The sequence below is a fragment of the Primulina eburnea genome, chromosome 2 (genome assembly GCF_022965805.1).
Source record: "Primulina eburnea isolate SZY01 chromosome 2, ASM2296580v1, whole genome shotgun sequence".
Lineage (NCBI taxonomy): Eukaryota > Viridiplantae > Streptophyta > Magnoliopsida > Lamiales > Gesneriaceae > Primulina > Primulina eburnea.
In genome coordinates, this window is record NC_133102.1 from 12,924,198 (window position 1) to 12,934,304 (window position 10,107).

The following is a 10,107-nucleotide window of genomic DNA, read 5'->3' on the forward strand; positions in this document are numbered from 1 at the left end:
TTGATACAATTTATTCGTCACTTGGGAAATGGGGAATAAAATAATTAAGTGTTCTTTGTCATTAAATAATTGAAATTCGTGATTATAAAGTTAATTGGGAATAATTATCGTGGAAACATGGGAAATCATTTCTCTAGATATTTTCTCTCATTGTTATTTCTCAACTCGGTGATTAGATTAATTATTTATTTTCAATTAATTCGTTTAAGTAAACCAAATCTCTTTTGATTTTTCTAAATAAAGTTGAGACTATTTTAATTACAAGCATTGATATAATTTTAGTTTACACTCCTCGTGGGATCGACACTCGTACTTAAAAATTCATTTTACTATAACTTGACTTCGTGCGCTTGCGAGCAATCAAGAAATCACGCAACAAAGCACATATATTAAAAATCATACTTTTATTCAAAATAAGCTAGCATAAATGTGGGGACCCGGACGCTAATCATTTTCTTAATCATCTTTGGGATTTAATTATGAATTAAGATAAAACAGGGTCTAAAATTTTTTTCTTTTTAAAATACAAGTGCGGAAGGTAATGGAATCAATCTATTATACAATCAGTATAATAATACAAATCTTGTACAACAATTAATCAAACTAGTCTAAGGTTCAACTACTAAATTTCAAGTATTAAACCAAGTTTACATCCAAGTCCGGAATCACCACTCTAATCTCGATCTCCTCTCATCATCTTCTTGACCCCGATCCTGTCCCACCTGTTGTCATGCACACATACAAAACAAGACAACAGCCGATAACTCCGGAGAGATATAAATATCCCAATATAAACAATGTAAGCATGCAATCATATAAAGCATATATAAAAGCATAAACAATCATTAAAACATGTATCCAATCTGACTACCTGAATCAATACAAATCTGTATCTAAGTCAATGACTCGTTATCTCATCTCAACTTATTTCTAATCTAGGGATCCCAATCTAATTTAGACTTCGGCATGCTGTATCGAATGTCTACAATAGAAGTCGATCTACATCTAAGCTCATGGATACACCGTAAGTTTAGAGTCTCAGCTGTTCTGACAAAGACTCGGCGGTTCTGCCCTAGCTAGGCTGATCTGTCCTAAACTCAAACTCTTGCTCTGCTATAATTCAATAAGCTAAACATATCAATCTGATAATTTGAAAATATCAATGCAATTGATAAAGTATGTGATTTAGGGAAACCCAAGTCAAACCTAACTCGAGTTGTGCAATCCCGAATCAACATTTATTTATACCTTTGACTTCCCGGTCTGACGAAGACGAAGTCATGTATTCTGATCTGTCCATAACTAGTCTGGCAATGACAATTGTATAAATACAATATCAGTATATAACTCAATTCAATATCTGTTCTGATCAATATTCAAATCGAAATATATAATCTGATCCATATCTGAACAAGGTACAATCTAATTCATATCAACGATATCACGATACAATCGAGATCATTACTGAATCTGATCAATCTAATCAACTGATGTTTCGACGGCATAACAATACAATCTGAATAACCTCGTCAATCTGAACATCACAGATATATTACCAGAATTCATAATCAATATCGATACAAATCATAATCTCAACGATAACACAAATCTGATATCGAATATCATTCAAATCAACTCTGAAATTCATAACAATTTCATAAATAGTCTATTCTTTAATCTGACTTCAGTTGTACAATATCTACGATAGCAGAAACATCATATCTGTTTCGTATTCCATTCTGACAATATCATAAATTCAAATCATGTCTAAACGTAAAAAAACTTACGTCCAGTTGTAGCCTGTGTCGATAAGAACTCCGTACTGTAATCGGATTTGAAAACAGACGGACGGATTCTTCGCAAATTCCAAAATAAATATCGAAGAACCCTTAAAGCTTTTCCCTTGAAGCTCTCGTCTTTTCCCTCTGAAGGAATAGGGTGGTATATATATATATATATAAATATATATATATATATATATATATATATATATATATATATATATATATATATATATTTACACATATACATACACGTTGCATAAGTAAAGCCAAATGTCTTGTTCTTGTTCTGCATGACTCGCGCATATGCGCGCACCAAATCGGTGCATATGCGCCCAACTTTCTGGACATCGCGCGCATGTGCGCGTCTTTAAGTCGCGCATGTGCGCCCCGCCGTTTGGACTTCTTTTGGCATCTCGCGTGGCTCTCGCGCATGTGCGCGTATTCACCTCGCGCATGTGCGCGGAAACTCTTCCTTGCACCTTAAGTCAAATCTTCTTTCGACTCTCCAATCTGATCCGTTCCGATTTATAATCGTATCAATTATCACCAATAGATTATAATAATCATCGCCCAATCCTTTCAGATTAACCGGATAAATTTCTCGGGCCTTACAATAAATTTGTAAGCATCATAAATTGTCAAATCATGAAGATTTTCATCATTTATCGTTTGGGATGAAGTTGATCCTTGAAAGTGACTAGTTGTATCATGTGGTTGATTGATCAGTCTTAGCTTACCATTGCACATGGGGACAGGCACTGGGCACCGACGTAAAAGGAAAGACGATTGTTGGGCTTCTTCTGGGGCCATCTACCGTAAATCGGCTCCCTCTAGGCCTTCTCCCTCACGATATTCCTAATAATCATATGTCATATCATTTTGTCACAGTCAATTCACATCCTTTAAAATATTTTTCTTTTTTTTTCTTTTCTATCATAAAATATCGCGTCCTTTCCAAATTCGTAAAATAGCATTTTAACATTAAAAATTGCACAGCTTTATCACAAATCATAAAATCTCATATTTTCATCATAAACGTTTTAAAATATCATTTAGCATCCGTTATAATTTTTCGGGACACTGCCAAACCTTTTTGTACTACCCAGGTGTAAATTGACTGTTTTGCCCATGGACTCAAAAATCCTCCATTTTGACTTTTTCTCACTTTTCTTGACTCGAGAATATCCCAAATAATTATTTAAGTTTAAATTTTCCTTCTAATATTTTTATTTGGCGTAAACTCGGGCTTTTTGATTTAATTTCTTAATTACTAAATCGTGAAGCGCTTAAATCCCGAATTAATTCAAAACTTAATATTTTCTTCCATAACATTAAATATTACTTTTCATTCCTAAAATACCCCCGTGAGCTACGAGCCACCCCCGTGGACCCACAGTTCGAGCCCCTTCCATTATAAACCAAAACTCGAACCCTAACCTCTACATCAAGCCACGGCTAGCCACTCTTGACTCGACCTAACCCTTACTATCCTGGACCCTACCTGAAGCCTCCTGGACCAGCACACCCAGCCCTAGCCGAGCCGCTAGCCCACCCTTGCGCATGAGCCCTAGCCGCGACCTCCTTGCTTCCTTAGGACTCTAACCATGCTAGTACTCTCCTATTTCAGCCACCATCGACTCTACCCCAGCCTAGCCATCCCTGACCCCCTTCTAGGCGCTGCTGAACCAGCGCAACCATCCCTAACAAAGTCGCAAGCCCTATATAATAATTGTTCTCTCTCCTACCTCATCCCAATACACGGGCGACCTACACTTCATTTTGTACAGTGCCACGTATGGAGCCATACCGATCGATGCCTAATAACTGTTGTCGTATCTGAACTCCACAAGAGGGAACTTCGGCTCCTAGATGCCATGGATGTCGATTATGCAAGCTCGTAGTAGGTCCTCCAGAATCTGAATCACCCTCTCTGACTGTACGTCTGTATGAGGATAGAAAAAACTACTGAATAGCAGCTTAGTGCCCAATGCCTGGTGTAGACTCTTCCAGAACGCAGACGTGAACCTCAGATCCCTGTCTGACACGATGGACACTCGAATCCCATGCAGTCTGACTATCTATTGGGATTGATTAGGGGGGTAATCATTGAGCTACAATAGCTCGGTTCTTGAAATATTGAACACCGATGAATTAGATCGAGTTTGGTGTTCAAACCAAGCGGAAGACACTCAAAATAATCCTTCGTAGAAACCGATTAAATATTTTGTAAAGCATTTAAAATATATGCAAGTTGAATGAGTAAAAAATATTTTGGTTCAAGCATTTTATCAACACTTGGTATGCAATATTTTGGTGTTTGAAGAACACATAAAATGATTCAACAATGCATCTTTAAAACTAATGAAAATGATAAGTAAATGCAATAAACAAATAGACACAAATTTGTTTATGGATGTTCGGAGACTTCAAATGCTCCTACGTCGCCCCTTCTTCCTCTTGGGAAGGATTCACTAGAAGACTTTGATTTATACAACTCTTTGTACAAACCCACTCAGCTAGGACTTACCCACTGCCTAAACTGAACTCCTAGCACTCAAGATTGTAGGCATCACCTCACAATCAGTATATTGTTTAATGTCTCATATGCAAAGACTACAAACACATTGTTTTACGTCTTTGTGTGAAGAGTCACTCAACTAAACTTTGAAGTTCAGCTCTCTTGTATATGTGTGAGTGACTGTGTGTGAGGAATTTATCATTTACAGTGTACATCTCAAATGTATCCTCACACAAAGGATTATGCTCTCAACTAGCTGACATATTCATGCTAACTGCCCATACTTTCAATCTCCTTAAAAAGCTCTTGTTTGATCTTCTAGATGTTGTATTTAAAGGCTACAACAATGATATATACGTTAGATACAAGAATATGACCGTTTGGAAAGTTTCTGTACTGTTTCTGAAATTGCAACGGTCAAATTCGTCTTGCTGGGCATTTTCCCGACTGGTCAATAACAAGTTTTGTTAACATCAAAATCAAGACTGTGAACTTGAAATGTTACAACACTATCTCAATGATATACAACTTTGCGTACTTAGTCATGGTGAAATTTTTTTTGATCGGTAGAAAATGAGCTGATTTAGTGAGTCGATCAACTATCACTCAGATGACATTATATCCCTCTGTAGTCCTCGGAAGCCCTGTCACAAATTCCATGGCGATGTTCTCCCATTTCCACTCGGGAATAGGGAGTGGTCTCAATTATCCTGCAGGTCTCTGATGCTAGGCGTTGACCTGCTGACACGTCAAACACTCGGATATGAAATGCAGAATATCCTGCTTCATGCTCGGCCACCAATAAAGAGCCTGAAGGTCTTTATACATCTTCTTACTCCATAGATGGATGGAGTACGGGGTGTTGTAAGCCTCGATCAATATATCTGCTCTCAGGAATCATTGTCAGGAACCCATAGGCGGTCCCTATATCTGACTATGTTGTCCACAACTATATATAGTCTCTGGCCCTTAGTGTGGGGACCCGGGCTCTAATTCTTTTTCTTGGGATTAAATGGATCGTTGTTATAAAACGTGGGTCAAATTTTCGCTTTTTACATTAAATCAAATGTAACTAAACAAACATAAGTTCTTAATTTAATTTACAATATAAAACATAAAATACATGTCTTGGTCTATATACCACTAGTGTTCACTATCATCTAAACTCAAATGATAGTACAAGTCTAACAAAAGAACCACTAGTCCTCTGCTGCGCCCGAGATCACCACGCTATCACGATCATCGTTGTCTCGACCCAGATCCTGCCCCACCTGTTGTTATGCACACATACAGACATAACAACAGCCGGAAAACCGGTGAGAACAAATCCCAGTATAAACATCTATACATGCATTAAAACAATCTAAAACATGAAACATGCTAATATGAATATCATTCATATATAATCATGCAATGCGAATCTAATCATGTCTAGACTCGACTCGACTAGAACTCTAGGGATCCCGTTGTGAATAAGACGGCACTGTCTGTCACCTACCCTCCCAATCGAGGTGCTGTCCGTCTTATTCCTAGACTTCGGCCTGATCTGTATCCGCGTCTACAATAGGGGCGGTGATCTTCCCCTAAGCTGTGATATCGCCGAACGTCTAGTAGTCTGCCTGATCTCCAGACTGTCCTATCTTAATGCATGAATACATAATCTGTAAACAAGCATAATCATTCTAATGCAATGCCACATGATCTGTAAACAAAGCATAGCAAGATTTGTATACAAGTTCTATAAACAAATCTATAAACAATCATAATCATATCTAGATATAAACAATAAAACAAGTATGTGATTTTGGTTGGGAAACTCAAATGTGATCTCATTTGAATCGTGATTCCCCAAACAAAACATGTACTATACCTTTCGTCGCACAATCGCTGTCACGGTCGTCAAGACGAATCTGAAATGGAAATGTTGATACACAATCTATCAATCTTTAATCTAATCAACACATATCCAAGTCAATACTTGATTTCGGTACAATTTGACGGCATAACGACGTAATTCTCGATACCGGTCAATCAAATTCTCAACAAATATCAACACATTATCAATCTAAACTCATCAACTCATAATCATCATCCTAAACCTGTCATAGTATTCAAAATCTGCATATTTAGCTCTAAACATGCTATAAAAATCGTAACAATTGCATATGACATCCGTTCTTCGATCCGGTTACGAATATATTATCTTCATACTCAAAGAACATATCCTAAAGTTCAAATCTTAATTCTCCCAACAACAATATCTCAAATCATGTTGAAAGTAAACAATACTCACATCACCTTGTAGCCTTTGATGAGAGGAATCCAAATCTATACTTAGATTTTAGTTTGGATGGATAAAAGTGACACAATCTTGCTTCTAGGATGAAATCACCTTACCCCTTCTCCTGAATTTCTCGGTGGTCTCCTCTGATGAAATGGCAAAGAAAAGCCATCTTATATATATATCTTGCATGCCTACACACACATGGCAAATCTTTTGAAGTACACGTCTCGCGCATATGCGCGGCATTACTCGCGCATGTGCGCGAGACCTACTGTCTCGGCACTTGGCAGAAATAACACTCGCGCATATGCGCCACTTATCTCGCGCATATGCGCCACAGCTACTGGAGGTGTCGCGCATATGCGCCGCTTCTTTCCGCGCATATGCGCCAATGCTACTGTAAATGTCGCGCATATGCGCCACTCTTTCCGCGCATATGCGCCAATGCTACTGGAATTGTCGCGCATATGCGCCACTTATCCTCGCGCATATGCGCCAACTGTTCAGTCCAAATTTTAAGATTTTCTCCTCTTGTCCATGTATTTCCTATTCTCATCTTAATTAACACTCCTCATTATATATATATACATACTCATATATTCCGAGTATTATGTCGATGAGAACTATTAATCTCGAGCCTTACATTTCTCCCCCTCTAAGAAATGATTTCGCCCTCGAAATCGCAGGCAAATTATCAAACATACATGACAAGTAATATAATCAATACTGAAAATTTACTTACATCATGTAAATAATTCAGGATGAATAATTCAGGATGTTTCTGTTGCATATCCGCTTCTGTTTCCCAAGTCGCTTCTTCTATGCCATGACGACTCCATTGGACTTTCACTAACGGAATAGTCTTCGTCCTGAGCTTCTTTTCTTTCCGATCAAGAATTTGGATCGGTTGTTCGATATAGCTCAAGGTCTGATCAAGCTCTGCTTCGTCATGCTGAATGACATGAGAAATATCTGGCATATACTTACGCAACATTGACACATGGAAAACATCATGTATCCCGGATAGCGAAGGAGGAAGAGCAAGTCTATAGGCTCGATCGCCAATCTTCTCAAGAATTTCGTAAGGCCCAATGTATCGAGGAGATAATTTCCCGCGTTTGCCAAATCTGACAACACCTCTGAATGGAGAAATCTTCAAAAATACTCGGTCTCCTTGCTCGAATACTAATGGTCTACGTCTGACATTGGCGTATTTGGCTTGCCTATCTTGTGCCGTCTTCATTCTCTTCTGAATGATTTTTACCTTCTCAATCATGTCACGAATCATGTCTGGCCCAAGTTCTGGTACCTCTGAAACGTCATCCCAGTATAGTGGAGATCTGCACTTCTTACCGTATAAAGCTTCAAACGGTGCCATCTCAATGCTCGTCTGGTAGATATTATTGTAAGAAAATTCGCAAAGAGGTAGGGAATCTTGCCAACTAATGCCAAAATCTAGCACAACGGCTCTCAACATATCCTCTAGTGTCTGGATAGTCCGCTCTGACTGTCCGTCTGTCTGAGGATGTTAAGCAGTACTCAGGTGTAATGTCGTACCTAAGGCCTGCTGTAAACTGTGCCAAAAGTGAGAAGTGAATCGTGGATCACGATCTGATACGATAGACTTCGGCACTCCATGCAATCTGACTACCTCTCAAATATATATCTCCGCCATCTGATCTTGTCTATACGTCATTCGGTACGGAATGAAACAAGCAGATTTGGTCAATCTGTCAATAATGACCCAAATCGCATCGCAGCCTCTGGATGATCGAGGTAACTTCGTCACGAAATCCATGGAAATGTGGTCCCATTTCCATTCTGGAATAGATAAACTTTGAAGTAAACCTCCCGGCTTCTTTCTTTCAGCTTTTACCTATTGGCAGTTCAAACATTTTGACACATATTCTGCAATATCTGATTTCATTTGTTTCCACCAGAACTGTGTCTTCAAGTCATTATACATCTTCCTGCCACCAGGATGAATGCTGAATCGACTACAATGTGCCTCTGACAGAATCTGCAGTTTCAACTCTGCAACATCTGGTACAACTAGACGGTTATTCACGTACAGCACATGATCATGTACTTGATATTCTGACATATGCCCTGATCTGACCATTTGAATCGATCTTTGCACGTTCTGATCTCTTCTCGGTGCTTCTTTGATCCTCATGATCAAATCTGGCTCAACTTGAATAGCAGCAAGTCGTAGTGGCCTCCTATCTGTATCAAATTCTAGTCCAGAGAAACAGCAATTTTCAACGAGTTTTGTAACACCTATCGTCGATAAGGATAGAGAACAAACCTTTCGACTCAAGGCGTCCGCTGCTGCATTTGACTTTCCTGGATAATATTTGATTTCACAATCAAAATCTTTTAGTAGATCAAGCCATCTACGCTGCCTCATGTTCAGTTCTGACTGAGAAAATAGATACTTCAGGCTTTTGTGATCGGAGTAAATCTCAAATTTCTCGCCATAGAGATAATGACGCCAGATCTTTAATGCAAATACGATAGCCGCCAATTCAAGATCATGAATGGGGTATCGAACTTCACGTGGCTTCAATTGTCTCGAGGCGTATGCGATCACATGACCTCGCTGCATCAGTACACATCCCAAGCCTCTGTGAGACGCATCACAATAGACAACGAAATCACCCGTACCTGAAGGTATCGTCAACACGGGAGCACTAGTCAGCTTCTTCTTCAGTTCTAGGAAGCTAGACTCACACTCCTCTGACCAAATGAATGGCATATTCTTCTGTGTCAATTGTGTGATCGGCTTTGCAATACTGGAGAAATCTTGAATAAATCTTCGGTAGTATCCTGCCAGACCCATGAAACTGCGTATTTTTGGTACCGAAGTCGGTCTTGGCCAATTGATCACAGCTTCCACTTTACTCGGATCAACAGATATACCATCTCCAGAAATGATATGCCCCAAGAATACAACTCAATTCAGCCAAAACTCACACTTTGACAATTTAGCATACATCCTTTCATTTCTCAATGTCTGCAACACAATTCTAAGATGCTCTGCATGCTCATTTCTGTTCTTGGAATATACCAAAATATCATCAATGAAGACAATCACAAATTCATCCAAATACCTCTGAAACACTTGGTTCATCAAGCCCATAAATACCGCAGGAGCATTTGTTAAACCAAAAGGCATGACAATAAATTCGTAATGTCCATACCTGGTTCGAAATGCTGTCTTCGGTATATCTACATCTCGAACTCTGAGCTGATGATACCCAGAACGTAAATCAATCTTAGAATAGACAGAGGATCCCTGCAACTGATCAAATAGATCGTCAATTCTAGGCAAAGGATATTTATTCTTGATCGTTTCCTTATTCAGTTTCCGGTAGTCTATACACAATCGCATCGAACCGTCTTTCTTTCGCACGAACAGCACCGGAGCGCCCCAAGGAGATACACTAGGTCTGATATATCCCTTGGCCAGAAGATCTTCTAACTGTGCTTTCAATTCTTTTAGTTCGATGGGTGCCATC